General features: G+C 56.9%; 1 long non-coding RNA gene across 1 annotated transcript; it reads left to right on the top strand.

Moving 5' to 3' along the window:
• The first annotated feature begins 1510 nt into the window (after positions 1 to 1510).
• On the top strand, positions 1511 to 6913 carry LOC130266357 (uncharacterized). The gene is made up of 6 exons (XR_008842846.1): positions 1511 to 1803; positions 2463 to 2595; positions 2705 to 3069; positions 3167 to 3302; positions 4529 to 4596; positions 5700 to 6913. It is a non-coding gene; the product is annotated as an uncharacterized LOC130266357 (long non-coding RNA).
• The last annotated feature ends 11848 nt before the right edge of the window (positions 6914 to 18761 follow it).

Genomic DNA, 18761 nt, shown 5'->3' on the forward strand with positions numbered 1-18761 from the left:
AAACACCAAAAAACCTTATGTTATTATTTAAATAAAATTATTTACACCTCAGGAGCCTGAAATTTTCTACTGCTGCACCAGACACACATATTTTTTTCTCCTTTTTCATATATGCCAGGTTAGGGCCCCTCATTAATACTCCAGATGGCAGTGACTAATAATTACCTTGATTGAACATTACATGCCTACTCTGGAGTACTAATGAAAGTAGTTATTAGTTAGTTGGGCAGTTAATTCAATATTTAGCTAACTAGCCAATTTCTCGGTGCACCACCACGCCTGTCACTCACCCAAAGATCCACTTCTCACACAAGCCCAGCCCGTCACAACCCCAGCCCCGGTCCCTCGACACGTGGGGGCCCCAGGGTGTCACCTGCACATCACGGCATCTCCTGTGCCCGAGCGCCTCCGGAGGGACCCTGAGACCATCCCCAGCGCTGATCCCGTCCCTCCCGAGGGACCCTGAGGCCATCCCCAGCGCTGATCCCGTCCCTCCCGAGGGACCCTGAGGCCATCCCCAGCGCTGATCCTGTCCTTCCCGAGGGACCCTGAGGCCATCCCCAGCGCTGATCCCGTCCCTCCCGAGAGACCCTGAGGCCATCCCCAGCGCTGATCCCGTCCCTCCCGTGGGACCCTGAGGCCATCCCCAGCGCTGATCCCGTCCCTCCCAAGAGACCCTGAGGCCATCCCCAGCGCTGATCCTGTCCCTCCCGTGTCCGTCCCCCTGGGACGCTCCCCCAGCCCCGCCCCTGCCCCGCGTCCCAGCCCCGCCCCTGCCCCGCGCCCCAGCCCTGGCTGCGCACCCGCCGCTAACGCCGCCTTGTGGGCACAGCGCGGTACTGCAGCCGCCGCCGCTCCGGCGCCCTGGCAGCGCTGCCGTCCTGTGGGCACAGCGCGGTGCTGCGCGCGTGCCCTTCCGATGATGGGAGCGAGCGCGTGCCGGGACCCTGCCCTGTAGGACTGCCGCCACGCTGCGGATGCCGCTTGCGGCAGGAGCCCGGCCGAGACAAGCATCCCCGCCCGTGCCTGCCGCCGCTCGAGCGTCGGCCGGAGCTCTTTTCGGCGTCGTTGCCGGATTCAGGCAGGCGACTTAGAAATTGACATGGTGAGGGGCGTTAAGAGTACCACAACAAAGATGGCAGCGGGGCCGGAAGTAGCCTCTTCCAGTACTAAAGATGGCAGCCGAGAAGAGCGGAAGTTAGTGCTTGTCACTCTCAAGATGGCGGCTCGGCCGGCACTCGCCTGACCTTCTATATCTGGCGGCAGAAAGGGCGGGAAAATCAAGGACCCCAGTCTGTTTTGTGGGCTGCCTGCCCGCGACGCCGACACCGATCCCCGCGGCGCGATTTTCTGCCGCGTTTCCGAGAGCGCGGACACGGGCTGTGGGCTCAGCAGCGCCGCGGGCGCGCGGGAAACGGGCAGGCGCAGACAGGCGGCTACGGGCAGACGCCTTTCTCTGCCGGGGTCCTGTACTGCCGGGGGCGGTACCGAAGGCGGTCCCGGGGGCGGTACCAGGGGCGGTACCAAGGGCGGCAGCGACGGCGGTACCCACGGCGGTACCGGGGGCGGTACCGGGCGAGGATCCAGGTGCCGGGCCGTGAGGTGATTCAGGGGCGGGGCCGGGCCCGGCACAGGTGCGCGGGGTCTCAGTGCGGCTGCGCGGGCCGGGGCCTATTTCTATGCGGCCGATCCGCTCCCGGCCCGTTCCGTTCGGGAACACTCGTGCTGGGATGCGGCGGGATCCTCGTCGGAGCGCTGTGCCAGGGACAGCTCCCGGTTCTGCGCGAATCCTGGGGCGCTCAGGTAGGACTAGGGTCGGGTCTAGGTTTTGGCGGTATTGGCTGGGGGTTCCAGGCGGTGCCGCCTCTCCCCGGGCAGGCAGGGTGCGGGTAGCGGGGCCGGGATCGGGATCGCCGCAGGCAGCAGCAGCCGCCCCGGACGGGCGCTGGGGCTGAGCCCGGCGCTGCCGCTCCCATTCCGTTCCGGCGGCCGCGGCACTCTGGACACGGTCCCGCTGCGGCCGCGGGGAGCCGGGGCTCTGCCGGTAACCGCGCCCGGAAGAACGGCGGCGGGATCTCCCCGTGTAGACGCTGCATCGCGGCTGGACCCGGCCGGGGCGCGGGGAGTGCCGTGCCAGCCCTGGGAGCCCCAAATCCCGGCGCTCCCGGTGCCCCCGTCCCGCAGAGGCCCCGCAGCCCTGAGCGCGGAGCAGCGCCCGGCTCCCCGTTCCCGTGCGCGCACAGCCCCGGGGCTGCTGCCCGCGCACCCCTGCAGAACGAGCGGGGCTGGGGCGCGGGACGAGCCGCTCGGCGGGGCCGGGCACGGTTCTGCTCGGGCTGCTTCTCCATCACCTGCTAGGTGCGACGCTCCCCCTCTCCCTTGCTTTGCAACTCCAAGAAGCTCTGCAATGGCAAAGCCTCTTTTATTAAAATTCGGCTGCGGCTTTTCCTCTTTACTTCCAGGTCACAGGATATGCTGGGATTGAGAGGGTTCCTAAAATCCGACTCTCGAGGACACGGCCCGTGGGAGAATTGAACTCACAACCTTGGCACTACCTGGACTGTGCTCCAACTGACTGAGCCCTCTGCATCCCAGGTATGAAACTCCCAAGGATGGGAATCCTTGGCTCCAGCAAGCTGCACAGAGGCCTCAGTGCCTCCCACTCACTGCCAGCAATACTCCTTGGTGTTTCTGTGTGTCCCAGCTGCGGGGAACGGGGGGCAGGACGAGGCCAGGAGTCCCTGAAAGGCATCCAGCACCTCTTGTCCTTGGGCCCTCGGGGCAGGGGCTGTGCCTGCAGTATCCTGCCCCTGCCAAGCGCACGGCCCGTGATGGGCGCTGGGTGCCCGGCCGGCGCTGGCACGGACACGGCTCAAGGGCTGCCCGTGGCTCCCGGGCCAGGGAGCAGGCTCCTGGAGATGCTCCAGCCTGGATACAGGCCACTGACAGCCCAAAAGCAGCCCAAGGAGCAGCTGGCGTGTCCTGGTGATGGTGGCACGGGCTGCGTGCAGAGGGGCTCAGACAGCAATTCCTGGTTCCAGCCTCCCAGAGCTCCCAGGCAGCTGCCAGGTATGTCCTGTCCACCCCAATTGCCTTCCCTTCCCTTCCTGCCTGAGGCCTCATTCAGCAGCAGCAGCACTAAAGCCAAGGCAATCTTGCCTCACAGCTATTAAATGCCAACCGACAGCCTGCAGAGATGCCTTCAAATCAAAGGTTCAGGTGGGATGAAGTTTTGTTTGGACGAAGGTGGGAGTTTCCAGGGAGCCAGCTGGAAGTGCAGAAGGGATGGAAAGCTTTCCCAGGTGGGTCCCACTGGAGGTGTGCTGGAGGCAGGGATGTGCACCCTTTGCTGAGGGAAAAGAACTTGCAGAGGCCACTGCTGAGGCCCTGAAAGGAGCTGAGCTGCTGCAGGGAGAGATGTCCTCCCGTGGGCACGGGGAGCTGCCTTGGCACGGGACGGGAGCGCCCCCGGCCCTGCCTTCTCCTGCTTGAAAATATCACCTGGAGCCCCGGCTCAGGGGGGGCTAAATCAGCTGGACTCCAGGCAGCTCTGTCAAGTGCCCCCAGAGACATGGGCGGGGCTGGGGGATGAGGGCTTTAAATAGCCAATTCTTTGGAACAGATGCCTGTCCCTGTCCCGATGCTGCTGAGCTTCCTTGGACGCTCTGCCCATTCCTGGCACAGCTGGCGTTCAAGGGGCAGCTCTGCACGGGAATATCCACCCTCCGTGAGGCACTGTGAGGGTATGGCAGCAGGAACTGAGCAGATAATTGGGGGCTGTGGGATAATTCACGGGAACTAGCAAAGCTGAGAGTGAGCCCCGAGTCTGGGCGCTGCACAGAGAACAATCTTTGTGCTGCCCTGTCAGCTCAACCCCCGGGCTGGGAAGTTTTGGGAGTCAAATGTATGGAATTTTACAAATCACAGTAACTGGGCTGTGATCACCCAGAGGGACAATCCAAGTCCCAGTTGATTCCTCCACAATCCAATCTCGGGATTTTAAAGCCCTCATGGTGGCCCTGTGCCTGCCAGGAGCTCTGACTGTGCTTTTCCTTTCCTACCAGCTCGTGAGCAGTGTCAGGGCCACCATGAGGGCTTTGAAATCCAGACAGACCCCAAATCCCACACAGTGACTAATACGAATGAAGAACTGCACTGTTCTCATCAGAAGCTCAAAACGCTTGTTTATGAATTTTATGACAGCAATGTAATGGAATCCCACGAGCCTCATTAATGCTTTTGGTTTCATTCTTATGTATTTTTAATCCCTCATTTGGCAGCTGGTAAAACTTATCCTGGAATTCAGAAGCAGGGCTGGCTCTGACCTTCACCTCTGGTCCCACTTTGTGCAAACACCACTTGTGCCAGGGTGAACAGATGGCATGGCCTGTGCCCACTGCCTGGGATTCACCCAACCAAAACCAAGAGCAAATGCTGGTAGGGCTTTAAGAACTGGAAATAACTTGGAAACAAAATAATTCACCTTTTTCTTCTGGTCCTTTTTTTTTTTTTTTTTTTTTTCTTCCAGGTGCTGGACTTGCCTCTGTGGATGTGCACTGAGCTCTCACTGCAGGGGACTGTCAGTTCTGACTGGCTGTGAGTTTGTGTTCTTCTCACTGGGAATCAGAAATGATCATTAATTAGACCACCGAAATCTTTTCTGAAACCTTTCCCCTTTCCTGCCCTTTGCTGATAAGTCTTCTCTTTCTGCCTTTAACTCTACAGCTGTTCCCTGACGTGATTTCCCCTGCCTCACTTCTGTGCAGCTCCTAGCTGGGGAAAACTGGGATAACTTAGAGGGGACAGAGGTGAAACTTTTAGCTGGATTTTTCTAAAATTTTCTAATGATACTGAAATTATTTCCAATTGCCCCAGTGAGAAGAACACCAACTTGCAGGCATCAAAAGCTCCAAACTCGTTTAATTGAGGCAGGTCCAAGGAAAAACCCAGCCATGCCAGGCTGAGGCTGGAACCCGCTCATAATTCATTATTGGTGTCTGCTGCAGTCTAGGAATAGTTCTCTCATTTGTCACTTGCTTGATCTGCTTTTATATCCCTGATTCAAATGGAGTTAGGCAAACTTCATGTTTGCTATTAGGCTATGAAGAAGCCTATTGTAACCAGCAAATGCTTTTCTTAGATGGAAATGTGCATGCAAAATACAAAGAGCTTTGATACTGAGATTTTTTTCCCCCCCCCTGAGGTTCAAGTATTTTATCATTTTAATAGTATTTCATTTTCCTGTTGCACTCATTTTTAGAGTGCATCTTTTGTATTAGCTCTGAGTACCATAATTCCTTCCAAATTCCTGTGGCACTATTACCATAACTACACAATTAGCTACAGCTGGATGTAGCAGAGGTGAACACTAAATAATTTTGTTGGCAGGAAGCTCAGTGTCTTTTAACCCAGACACCTTCTTTACTGATGCCTGGTTTGTTACTCTGCTTTAGGGAGTATGGGGAACTTCAGATACAAAGAAGAGAATTTAAAAGTTATAATTGTACAAGTTTGTTATGCAAAAAGGTGCTGAAGGTGCTGTGGATTTGTTTTGGATTGTTATTTGTGGGTTTTTTGTTTGTTTGTTTTCTTTTGGGATTTTTTGTGTTTGTTTTTGGTGTGGTTTTTTTTTTGTTTTTTTTGTTTTTTTTTTTTTTAGGGTTTTTTTTTTGTTTGTTTGTTTGTTTTCCTTCCCCTAGCTTGAAGAAACTTGAAGAAGGAATTTGGATGCTGAGAAGAGCATCAGTGTGTTCACTGGCAGCACGGGCTGGGATGAGGGCTGAGCAGGACCCAAGCTGCAGCACTTCAACCATTCAGCTTTCACCTCCTGTTTTATCACGGCCTTTATGAGACAGATGTGAATCGATGAGTCCCAGGCCGAGCCGTGCCCGTGCCCTGTTCTGTCGGAGCTGGTGCTTTCCTGACAGGTTCAGCAGCCACGCTCTGTAATAAATACTCCTGGGTCTGCTGCTGTTCCTCTTCCAGCTTTATATTCAATTTTCCACCCCTTCTCTCCTCTCTGTCCGCTGTGTCTTTTGTGTTCCTTTCTTGGCCTGTGTGCTCCCCATCCCATTCCCTTTCACTGCTTCACTTTCTCTTGTTCTTCTTTTTCTTTTTTGAAATGAATACTCAAAATTTATGTAATATCTCTTACTCAGTCCCTCTCCCTGTTCTGTCCTACTTTTTGCCTCTCTCTCTGTCTCACTTGCTGCCTGCATCTTTATTTCTCCTTTCTTCCTCTCCTTGTCCCTCAGTCCTGCACCGTGACTGTGTTTCTTTGTCCCTGTCACTGTCCCTTTGCCTGTACCTGTGTGCACCTGCTGCCCAGTGCTCCTCCCTGACCGTCCCCTCTCTTGGTGAGCCTCTGTCCTGCTGGCCGTGCCTCTCTGTCTCCGTCCCTGTGCTGCTCCTTGGCCGCGTTTGCCCGCCCCGGCACGTGCCGCGGTCGATTCCTCTGCGGGTTCTTGTTTCCCTCTTTGTATCCCTCAGTCCTCGCTGCGTGTTTGGCACCGTGTTTCATTCTGCGTCCTTCTCCGTGCCTCGCTCGTGTTCCTGTTTTATTCTGTGTGGCTCTGTGGAGCTCCCCGTGCCGGTGGTTCCCACAGGTGTGTCCCATTTGCTGTCCCTGTTCTTTTTTAATCCCTCTCTGTGTGCGGCCCATTCACCATCCCAGGTGTTTTTGGATTTTTTTGTTTTTTTCCATTTCATCCTGCGCCTTGATCTTAGTTTTCTTGCTGTGTCCTCTCTGCTGGTGCTTCCTCTTCTGCCCCTTGTTGCCTGTGTCTGCGGGGCTGAGAAGGAACTTCAGCCCTTCTGGGGGCTGTCCCCCACTTCCTTGCGTGAGCAGAGTCCCTTTTTGAGGGGATGGACCGTGGGAAGGGTTCGAATAAAGTGCCGTGCTCCTGCCCGAGGCAGTTGTAGTTGTTGTGTGCCCTCTTTGGGGGTGAGGAAAAAAGGCTGAGGGGGACAGGGGGTGGAGACTCGGGGGCTCCCGTGTCCTTTGGGGCACCCAAAGGTCCCGAGGAGAGGGAGCCACGCTGCGGTGAAGGAGCAGCTGAGTGGGGAGTGGGGGGGTGGTGCCGGGTGCTGTCCCCCAGAGGGACCCAAGAGTGCCAGAACATTCACAGGGAGGGCTGGGTGTAGAAGACAGCAAAATATAAATATAAAAAATACCTAACTACAGCTTAAATAAATGTTTTATTTGGTTAGAGAAGGGTTTTTTAATAGATAATCTAAATATAAAATAAAAATAATAGAAAAATAAAAATATATTTATATAAATATAAAATATATACAAATAGAAGTAACAACTTTATATTAAATATATAAATAATGCAAATATATAGTGTATGAATATAAATTATATATAGAAATACGTATATAGAAATACGCAAATAATATAGTTTAAAATAAATGGGTTTTTTTTGTTTTATTTGGTAAAGGCAGGTTTTTTTATAATTAATGTACGCAAAATAAATACACAAATATACAATAAGTTTATAAAGACATAAAAGTAGAAGTATTTGTGCATACATGAATATATGTAAGTAAATACATAAATATATAGATCAATATAAATGTAGGATATAAATAATATATACTTCTGGTGTAATATATTTATAATAGAGATACATTGATTGCAGACATAAAAATGAAAAATATAAATAGAAACATTTAAATATAGTTTAAAATAAAGGGTTTTTTTGTTTGTATTTGGGTAAAGGTGGGGCTTTTAAATAAAATTTGAAACATACACATATATAATATATAAAGATATATGCATAAAATAGAAATGAATTTTAACAGTATAAATATTATGTGTACAATAAATAATAAAAAGAATATTGTATATATGTTACAATGCAACCTTAATTGAAAATATAAAATGTGTATAGATTGTGAATGTGAATATAAATTAAATATTAATAGATTTTTATTTAAAGGGGTTTTTTTATTATTTGCTTTTAGTTTTGGTCGGGGTGTTTTGGGGGCATTCTTTTAGGAGGATTTTTTGAAGGGATGGGACTCGTTGCTTTTTGCCTTCGCTTCTCTCTCTGTCCCCAAAGCGCCGCAGCCCCGGGCTGAGCTCGGCGCAGTGCTGCCGCCTTGTGGGCACAGCGCGGTACTGCAGCCAGCCCCGAGCCGGCAATGGCAGCGCTGCCGCCTTGTGGGTACAGCGCGGTACTGCAGCTGCCCCCGACCCCGGCAATGGCAGTGCTGCCGCCTTGTGGGCACAGCGCGGTACTGCAGCCAGCCCCGAGCCGGCAATGGCAGCGCTGCCGCCTTGTGGGCACAGCGCGGTACTGCAGCTGCCCCCGAGCCGGCAATGGCAGCGCTGCCGCCTTGTGGGCACAGCGCGGTACTGCAGCCAGCCCCGAGCCGGCAATGGCAGCGCTGCCGCCTTGTGGGTACAGCGCGGTACTGCAGCTGCCCCCGAGCCGGCAATGGCAGCGCTGCCGCCTTGTGGGCACAGCGCGGTACTGCAGCCAGCCCCGAGCCGGCAATGGCAGCGCTGCCGCCTTGTGGGCACAGCGCGGTACTGCAGCTGCCCCCGAGCCGGCAATGGCAGTGCTGCCGCCTTGTGGGCACAGCGCGGTACTGCAGCTGCCCCCGACCCCGGCAATGGCAGTGCTGCCGCCTTGTGGGCACAGCGCGGTACTGCAGCCAGCCCCGAGCCGGCAATGGCAGCGCTGCCGCCTTGTGGGCACAGCGCGGTACTGCAGCCAGCCCCGAGCCGGCAATGGCAGTGCTGCCGCCTTGTCGGCACAGCGCGGTACTGCAGCCAGCCCCGAGCCGGCAATGGCAGCGCTGCCGCCTTGTGGGCACAGCGCGGTACTGCAGCCAGCCCCGAGCCGGCAATGGCAGCGCTGCCGCCTTGTGGGTACAGCGCGGTACTGCAGCTGCCCCCGAGCCGGCAATGACAGCGCTGCCGCCTTGTGGGCACAGCGCGGTACTGCAGCCAGCCCCGAGCCGGCAATGGCAGCGCTGCCGCCTTGTGGGCACAGCGCGGTACTGCAGCTGCCCCCGAGCCGGCAATGGCAGTGCTGCCGCCTTGTGGGCACAGCGCGGTACTGCAGCTGCCCCCGAGCCGGCAATGGCAGTGCTGCCGCCTTGTGGGCACAGCGCGGTACTGCAGCCGCCGCCGCTCCGGCGCCCTGGCAGCGCTGCCGTCCTGTGGGCACAGCGCGGTGCTGCGCGCGTGCCCTTCCGATGATGGGAGCGAGCGCGTGCCGGGACGCTGCCCTGTAGGACTGCCGCCACGCTGCGGAAGTGGCCTCTGCCAGTACTAGAGATGGCGGACGAGAAGGGCGGAAGTGACGTCCTGCCACTCTCAAGATGGCGGTTTGGCTGGCACTCGTTTGACCTTCTATATATGGCGGCAGTTCCGTGTACCACAACAAAGATGGCAGGCGGGCCGGAAGTGACCTCTGCCAGTACTAGAGATGGCGGCCGAGAAGAGCGGAAGTGACGATTTGCCACTCTCAAGATGGCGGTTTGGACGGCACTCGTTTGACCTTCTATATATGGCGTCAGTTCCGGGTACCACAACAAAGATGGCAGCCGGGCCGGAAGTGGCCTCTGCCAGTACTAGAGATGGCGGCAGAGAAGGGCGGAAGTGACGTCTTGCCACTCTCAAGATGGCGGTTTGGCCGGCACTCGTTTGACCTTCTATATATGGCGGCAGAAAGGGCGGGAAAATCAAGGACCCCAGTCTGTTTTGTGGGCTGCCTGCCCGCGACGCCGACACCGATCCCCGCGGCGCGATTTTCTGCGGCGTTTAAGAGAGCGCGGACACGGGCTGTGGGCTCAAAGGCGCCGGGGGCGCGCGGGAAACGGGCAGGCGCAGGCAGGCGGCTACGGGCAGACGCCTTTCTCTGCCGGGGTCCTGTACTGCCGGGGGCGGTACCGAAGGCGGTCCCGGGGGCGGTACCAAGGGCGGAACCAGGGGCGGTACCAAGGGCGGCAGCGACGGCGGTACCCACGGCGGTACCGGGGGCGGTACCGGGCGAGGATCCAGGTGCCGGGCCGTGAGGTGATTCAGGGGCGGGGCCGGGCCCGGCACAGGTGCGCGGGGTCTCAGTGCGGCTGCGCGGGCCGGGGCCTATTTCTATGCGGCCGATCCGCTCCCGGCCCGTTCCGTTCGGGAACACTCGTGCTGGGATGCGGCGGGATCCTCGTCGGAGCGCTGTGCCAGGGACAGCTCCCGGTTCTGCGCGAATCCTGGGGCGCTCAGGTAGGACTAGGGTCGGGTCTAGGTTTTGGCGGTATTGGCTGGGGGTTCCAGGCGGTGCCGCCTCTCCCCCGGGCAGGCAGGGTGCGGGTAGCGGGGCCGGGATCGGGATCGCCGCAGGCAGCAGCAGCAGCCGCCCCGGACGGGCGCTGGGGCTGAGCCCGGCGCTGCCGCTCCCATTCCGTTCCGGCGGCCGCGGCACTCTGGACACGGTCCCGCTGCGGCCGCGGGGAGCCGGGGCTCTGCCGGTAACCGCGCTCGGAAGAACGGCGGCGGGATCTCCCCGTGTAGACGCTGCATCGCGGCTGGACCCGGCCGGGGCGCGGGGAGTGCCGTGCCAGCCCTGGGAGCCCCAAATCCCGGCGCTCCCGGTGCCCCTGTCCCGCAGAGGCCCCGCAGCCCTGAGCGCGGAGCAGCGCCCGGCTCTCCGTTCCCGTGCGCGCACAGCCCCGGGGCTGCTGCCCGCGCACCCCTGCAGAACGAGCGGGGCTGGGGCGCGGGACGAGCCGCTCGGCGGGGCCGGGCACGGTTCTGCTCGGGCTGCTTCTCCATCACCTGCTAGGTGCGACGCTCCCCCTCTCCCTTGCTTTGCAACTCCAAGAAGCTCTGCAGTGGCAAAACCTCTTTTATTAAAACTCGGCTGCGGCTTTTCCCCTTTGCTTCCAGGTCACAGGATATACTGGGATTGAGAGGGTTCCTAAAATCCGACTCTCGAGGACACGGTCTGTGGGAGAATTGAACTCACAACCTTGGCACTACCTGGACTGTGCTCCGACTGACTGAGCCCTCTGCATCACAGGTATGAAACTCCCAAGGATGGGAATCCTTGGCTCCAGCAAGCTGCACAGAGGTCTCAGTGCTTCCCACTCACTGCCAGCAATGCTCCTTGTTGTTTCTGTGTGTCCCAGCTGCGGGGAACAGGGGGCAGGAGGAGGCCAGGAGTCCCCGAAAGGCATCCAGCACCTCTTGTCCATGGGCCCTCGGGGCAGGGGCTGTGCCTGCAGCGTCCTGCCCGTGCCGAGCACACGGCCCGGGATGGGCGCTGGGTGCCCGACCGGCGCTGGCACGGACACGGCTCAAGGGCTGCCCGTGGCTCCCGGGCCAGGGGCTGCTCGGAGCAGGCTCCTGGAGATGCTTCAGCCTGGATACAGGCCACTGACAGCCCAAAAGCAGCCCAAGGAGCAGCTGGCGTGTCCTGGTGATGGTGGCACGGGCTGCGTGCAGAGGGGCTCAGACAGCAATTCCTGGTTCCAGCCTCCCAGAGCTCCCAGGCAGCTGCCAGGTATGTCCTGTCCACCCCAATTGCCTTCCCTTCCCTTCCTGCCTGAGGCCTCGTTCAGCAGCAGCAGCACTAAAGCCAAGGCAGTCTTCCCTCACAGCTATTAAATGCCAACCGACAGCCTGCAGAGATGCCTTCAAATCAAAGGTTCAGGTGGGATGAAGTTTTGTTTGGACGAAGGTGGGAGTTTCCAGGGAGCCAGCTGGAAGTGCAGAAGGGATGGAAAGCTTTCCCAGGTGGGTCCCACTGGAGGTGTGCTGAAGGCAGGGATGTGCACCCTTTGCTGAGGGAAAAGAACTTGCAGAGGCTCTGAAAGGAGCTGAGCTTCTGCAGGGAGAGATGTCCTCCCGTGGGCACGGGGAGCTGCCTTGGCACGGGACGGGAGTGCCCCCGGCCCTGCCTTCTCCTGCTTGAAAATATCACCTGGAGCCCCGGCTCAGGGGGGCTAAATCAGCTGGACTCCAGGCAGCTCTGTCAAGTGCCCCCAGGGACATGGGCGGGGCTGGGGGATGAGGGCTTTAAATAGCCAATTCTTTGGAACAGATGCCTGTCCCTGTCCCGATGCTGCTGAGCTTCCTTGGACGCTCTGCCCGTTCCTGGCACAGCTGGCGTTCAAGGGGCAGCTCTGCACGGGAATATCCACCCTCCGTGAGGCACTGTGAGGGTATGGCAGCAGGAACTGAGCAGATAATTGGGGGCTGTGGGATAATTCACGGGAACTAGCAAAGCTGAGAGCGAGCCCCGAGTCTGGGCGCTGCACAGAGAACAATCTTTGTGCTGCCCTGTCACCTTTTTCTTCTGGTTATTTTTTCTTTTTTTTTTTTTTTTTTTTTTTTTTTTTTTTTTTTTGTTTCAGGTGCTGGACTTGCCTCTGGGATGTGTGCTGAACTCTCACTACAGAGGACTGTGAGGCCTGACTGGCTGTGAGTTTGTGTTCTTCTCACAGGAGAATCAGAAATGATCATTAATTAGACCACCAAAATCTTTTCTGAAACCTTTCTCCTTTCCTGCCCTTTGCTGGTAAGTCTTTTCTTTCTGCCTTTAACTCTACAGCTGTTCCCTGATGTCATTGCCCCTGTCTCACTTCTGTGCTGCTCCTAGCTGGGGAAAACTCATAGTAGAGCTTGTAACAAGTAAGCACTTGTTTCTACGCTTCTTTTTCCAAAACTTTCACCAGAACTTAATTTCACTAGTTAGGAAGCGTGGTGAGGGGTGCAGGAGGAGCAGGAATAGGGGAGGGAAGCCTTGAGCACTGCAGGCTACAAAGATATGCATTTATCAATTGATTTAGTCCTGCTGTGTTAAGGATACATAAATAGGCAAAATCTAAGGCACAGGGTGAAGTTCCTGTGACAATGCTACTGTGTGTTTATCTTGAATTACTCAGTGTGCCCCATTTCCCTTTAATAAGTGCTCTGATACCCCTGTAGAAACAAACACAACATGGGTGGGACAATGCACCTCACAGCTCCACAAAGAGTGGCACCTCCACCTCGTATGGCAGTGCCATTTTAGTACAGCCCAACTGTCTCACAGCAGAGGGCCAAAGGCCCCTGGGAAAACAATTCTGGCACGCCCCTGAGCCCTTCCCCGGCTCTGTGGGGTGCCCCAGCTGCCCTGTCACCTCACCCCATGGGCACACTGCTCCCTGCAGCACACACACACTTCTGCCTTCCTGGCAGCTCCCAGGCACCTACCAGCCACGTGTTGGACGGGATCAGGAGGGAAAACAGCCCTTCTGCAGCCATTTTCTGGGCAGCTGGCAGTGATTCACGCACAAGGGGCGTGGATACCATCAGTGGGTTCCCCTCAAAGTCTGTCCACATCCAGCAGCACACGGTGCTATTCACCATCTGCATCAGTGACACGCACAGGGAGTTAGGGAGGAGAACTCCTTAGTTCAGCAGGAAGCAGCAGGGCAGGAGAGGGGCTCACTGGGATGGGATGGGAAGTCACAGTGAGCCTGGCAAATGGCCCCTGCAGTGTGCAGGGAGAGGCTGTGCAAGGAGAATGGCAAAGTGTAACTCAGAATGGCAAAGTGTAACTCAGAATGGCAATTATTAGTAGAGTTTTGGTTGGAAAGGGCATGAAAAATACTCTCACCTGGACAAGAGTTATTTCACTCTGTGCTGTATTGACAGGAGTGCCCAAATCCCAGCTGGAGTAACCCTTGTGATGCCATCAGCATTGGGAATGTCTGGCTCTGAGAGTTCTCTGTGTGGCAGGGGGTCCCAACTTCAGGGAAATAGTGGGGCCCTTGGAAAGGCAGGAGAGGGACTCCTCAAAGGCCTGAGAGCCTGGTTTCTGACAGAGAACTGTAGTGGTGGGAAGACTCAAAGTTCTGAAATTTTTGAGAGTGTTGAGACTTTTGAAAATACTCTTCAAAAAGAATGAACTTGTTATCCATGTGCACTTGGGATCAGGCAGAGAATCCTGAGCTGCAGTTCCAGGTGGAGTGGTTCATGCCAGACCCTTGTAGCCCTGGAACAGCATTTTTGACGTGAAGTCCCTGTAAGACTCTGAGAAGAAACTCAGATGGAGATTTGTTGGTGTCGCTGCACACTCCGAGGTAGAGAGGGCCAAGAGCTGACCCACTGTCAGTCATTTCCAGCTGTGTTACCTGTGATTTCACACAGAACTGGCGCTGTGATTTGTGGCTGCTGGTGTCAAGGTGACCAAGAAGTCTGTAGAAGGGGATTCCAGTGGAGGGATTGGAAAGGCAAAGGGCTGTGCTGGGTGCCCCACCTTGGCAGCAGCTCTGGGGTCTCAGGCTGGCAGCCCTCCTCAGCTTTTCCACAAGGGATAAATCACTTTAATGTGTGAAGGGAAATAAAGTAGTATTTTACTGTTAAATTAACTAATAGATCAAATGTCTTGCAATGTGCTTGCAGTCCTTCAGAATTTTCTCCAGGTAACATTTGCTGAATGACACCTTTCAGATCCCAGTCCCCCTTAAAGCAGCTTGGGGTGCTCAAACTTAGAGGGCTTTTCCAGTTGTAGGAGCAAGGAAAATGCAGTCTGACTGCTGCTGCCCAGCTCCTGGCGCAGAGGAGTGTCTGTAGCAGCAGAGGGTGGCAGCCCAGGGTGACCAGCACCTTGCCATTGCAGGTGGCACCCGGGTGGGTTTGGAGCGTTGTCTTCTGGTTGCAACCCCGTTGTTTTGTTGTGATCCGGTGTTCAGGATCCTGGGAGGAGCAGCTGTCTGGAGGCAGGGAAGGGCAGTCCCAGCATGGTCCTGTAGAAGCTTTCCTGTCATCCTCCTGGTGCTCCTCAGAGCTGTAGATGGAAAGAAGTGGGCTGTGCTGTGCCACTGCCAGCATCTCCACTGCTCCTTGCTGGGTGGTTCTCTTGCACCAAAACAGGACAGTTCTGCCCCCTTCACCTTCTCATTAAATCAGAGTCTAGGAAAAATGTTACTCCTTCCAGATTTAGAAGTGTGATACCTCAGCTGTCTGTGCAGAATTTCCAAACAGTAACTTGGGGTGTCATTGCCAAAAACTTTGGGTTCCTTTACCCACCAGGCCGTGTCTCCAATCCCAGCCCACGTTCCAATGAACGTGTCACTCACTCCTGCAGACGTTGCCATCAAAGCAGTGCAGATTCCCTGGGTTCTGGGGTGCTTCTGTGTTTTTGAGTGGATGTTTTCAGCTTAACAGTGTGTTGGGGCTGGGGAGGGTGGGGAGACACAAGCCTTTGCTAACCCTGACAGAGCTGAGCAGTGCTAGGGAGAGAAAAACCAAGAGAAATTGACGGTGTGGTAGCAGAGAAGCCATGGGATCATTTCTTTTGTTATTTGCAGATAAGAAAATGACCCAGTGGGAAGAGCCCAGGCTGCAGAACCCAGCCATCACCACAGGCCCAGTAAGTAGAGCTGCGGGATCCTGCAGGAAATGCCTGACTGGGGCACAGCTGGAGGAGCAGCAGCCCCTGCCTGCTCCTGGGCTCAGGGGTGGGCAGCCTGGGAAGCAGGAGCTCTCTGCCCACATCTAAGGCAGAGGAAGCTGGGGATGTCACAGCAGGCTCTGGGCAGCCTCCCTGCTTGCTCAGGGTTTGGGGATGCCTAAGGGGAAGTGCCCCTGTTTGCCTTACCTGGGTCATTCCTGGCAGTAGCATTTCACTGGGCTGGCACATTGTTCTATTTATTTGAGGATCTCTGGACCATAAAGAGCTGTTTGCACTTGGGAGGAGAGAGGTGGGCCCATGTGGATTCAAAGTGGGGAAAAAAAGGCTCTGTGTGTAAATTCACCTTTAGCAGCGTGTCCACGGAGCGTATCTGTAATTAAATTGGTACCTGTACTTGCCTTTGTACACCTTGCTGTCTTTTGCTGTGAATAAAAACATTCATTCAATAAAGTTAAGTCGCCCCTAGTCAAGATACCCCACGTCTTCCCCTTGGCTCCTGTCTTTCTTTTTCATATTCGCTGTAGCATTAACTCTATTTCTTTTTCTCTCTATTTCTTTTCTTTTTCTCTGGATTTCTTTTTCTCTCTATTTCTGTCTGATTCTATTTCTCTTTCCCTGTTTCTAGTAGTCTCTAACTCTGGTTTTTTTCTTTTTCACTCTTTCTTTTTCTTTTTTTTTCTCTCTAACCTTTTTCTAACTTTCTTTTCCTTTCTAGCTGTACAATTTAAAAAACAGCAGTACAAATTTTCAGGCTCCTTGCAAGTAAAAAAAAAAACCCAAAACACCAAAAAACCTTATGTTATTATTTAAATAAAATTATTTACACCTCAGGAGCCTGAAATTTTCTACTGCTGCACCAGACACACATATTTTTTTCTCCTTTTTCATATATGCCAGGTTAGGGCCCCTCATTAATACTCCAGATGGCAGTGACTAATAATTACCTTGATTGAACATTACATGCCTACTCTGGAGTACTAATGAAAGTAGTTATTAGTTAGTTGGGCAGTTAATTCAATATTTAGCTAACTAGCCAATTTCTCGGTGCACCACCACGCCTGTCACTCACCCAAAGATCCACTTCTCACACAAGCCCAGCCCGTCACAACCCCAGCCCCGGTCCCTCGACACGTGGGGGCCCCAGGGTGTCACCTGCACATCACGGCATCTCCTGTGCCCGAGCGCCTCCGGAGGGACCCTGAGACCATCCCCAGCGCTGATCCCGTCCCTCCCGAGGGACCCTGAGGCCATCCCCAGCGCTGATCCCGTCCTTCCCGAGGGACCCTGAGGCCATCCCCAGCGCTGATCCCGTCCCTCCCGAGGGACCCTGAGGCCATCCCCAGCGCTGATCCCGTCCTTCCCGAGGGACCCTGAGGCCATCCCCAGCGCTGATCCCGTCCCTCCCGAGAGACCCTGAGGCCATCCCCAGCGCTGATCCTGTCCCTTCCGTGTCCGTCCCCCTGGGACGCTCCCCCAGCCCCGCCCCTGCCCCGCGCCCCAGCCCCGCCCCTGCCCCGCGCCCCAGCCCCGCCCCTGCCCCGCGCCCCAGCCCTGGCTGCGCACCCGCCGCTAACGCCGCCTTGTGGGCACAGCGCGGTACTGCAGCCGCCGCCGCTCCGGCGCCCTGGCAGCGCTGCCGTCCTGTGGGCACAGCGCGGTGCTGCGCGCGTGCCCTTCTGATGATGGGAGCGAGCGCGTGCCGGGACGCTGCCCTGTAGGACTTCCGCCACGCTGCGGATGCCGCTTGCGGCAGGAGCCCGGCCGAGACAAGCATCCCCGCCCGTGCCTGCCGCCGCTCGAGCGTCGGCCGGAGCTCTTTTCGGCGTCGTTGCCGGATTCAGGCAGGCGACTTAGAAATTGACATGGTGAGGGGCGTTAAGGGTACCACAACAAAGATGGCAGCCGGGCCGGAAGTGGCCTCTGCCAGTACTAAAGATGGCAGCAGGAAAAGCGGAAGTGACGTCTTGCCACTCTCAAGATGGCGGCTCGGCCGGTACTCGCCTGACCTTCTATATCTGGCGGCAGAAAGGGCGGGAAAATCAAGGACCCCAGTCTGTTTTGTGGGCTGCCTGCCCGCGACGCCGACACCGATCCCCGCGGCGCGATTTTCTGCGGGGGGGTTTCCGAGAGTGCGGACACGGGCTGTGGGCTCAGCGGCGCCGCGGGCGCGCGGGAAACGGGCGGGCGCCTTTCTCTGTCGGGGTCCTGTACTGCCGGGGGCGGTATCGGGGGTGGGGCCGAGGGCGTTACTTGGGGCGGTACCGAGGGCGGTACCGGGGACGATACCGGAGGCGGCACCGAAGGCGGTACCGCGGGCGGTACCGGGCGGGGATTGAGGGGCGGGGCCGGGCGGTGATTCAGGGGCGGGGCCGGGCCCGGCACAGGTGCACGGGGTCTCAGTGCGGCTGCGCGGGCCGGGGCCTATTTCTATGCGGCCGATCCGCTCCCGGCCCGTTCCGTTCGGGAACACTCGTGCTGGGATGCGGCGGGATCCTCGTCGGAGCGCTGTGCCAGGGACAGCTCCCGGTTCTGCGCGAATCCTGGGGCGCTCAGGTAGGACCAGGGTCGGGTCTAGGTTTTGGCGGTATTGGCTGGGGGTTCCAGGCGGTGCCGCCTCTCCCCGGGCAGGCAGGGTGCGGGTAGCGGGGCCGGGATCGGGATCGCTGCAGGCAGCAGCAGCAGCCGCCCCGGACGGGCGCTGGGGCTGAGCCCGGCGCTGCCGCTCCCATTCCGTTCCGGCGGCCGCGGCACTCTGGACACGGTCCCGCTGCGGCCGCGGGGAGCCTGGGCTCTGCCGGTAACCGCGCCCGGAAGAACGGCGGCGGGATCTCCCCGTGTAGACGCTGCATCGCGGCTGGACCCGGCCGGGGCGCGGGGAGCGCCGTGCCAGCCCTGGGAGCCCCAAATCCCGGCGCTCCCGGTGCCCCCGTCCCGCAGAGGCCCCGCAGCCCTGAGCGCGGAGCAGCGCCCGGCTCCCCGTTCCCGTGCGCGCACAGCCCCGGGGCTGCTGCCCGCGCACCCCTGCGGAACGAGCGGGGCTGGGGCGCGGGACGAGCCGCTCGGCGGGGCCGGGCACGGTTCCGCTCGGGCTGCTTCTCTATCACCTGCTAGGTGCGACGCTCCCCCTCTCCCTTGTTTTGCAACTCCAAGAAGCTCTGCAATGGCAAAGCCTCTTTTATTAAAATTCGGCTGCGGCTTTTCCTCTTTACTTCCAGGTCACCGGATATACTGGGATTGAGAGGGTTCCTAAAATCCGACTCTCGAGGACACGGCCCGTGGGAGAATTGAACTCACAACCTTGGCACTACCTGGACTGTGCTCCGACTGACTGAGCCCTCTGCATCACAG

This window comes from Oenanthe melanoleuca, unplaced genomic scaffold (genome assembly GCF_029582105.1).
Source record: "Oenanthe melanoleuca isolate GR-GAL-2019-014 unplaced genomic scaffold, OMel1.0 S024, whole genome shotgun sequence".
In the NCBI taxonomy this organism is placed as follows: domain Eukaryota; kingdom Metazoa; phylum Chordata; class Aves; order Passeriformes; family Muscicapidae; genus Oenanthe; species Oenanthe melanoleuca.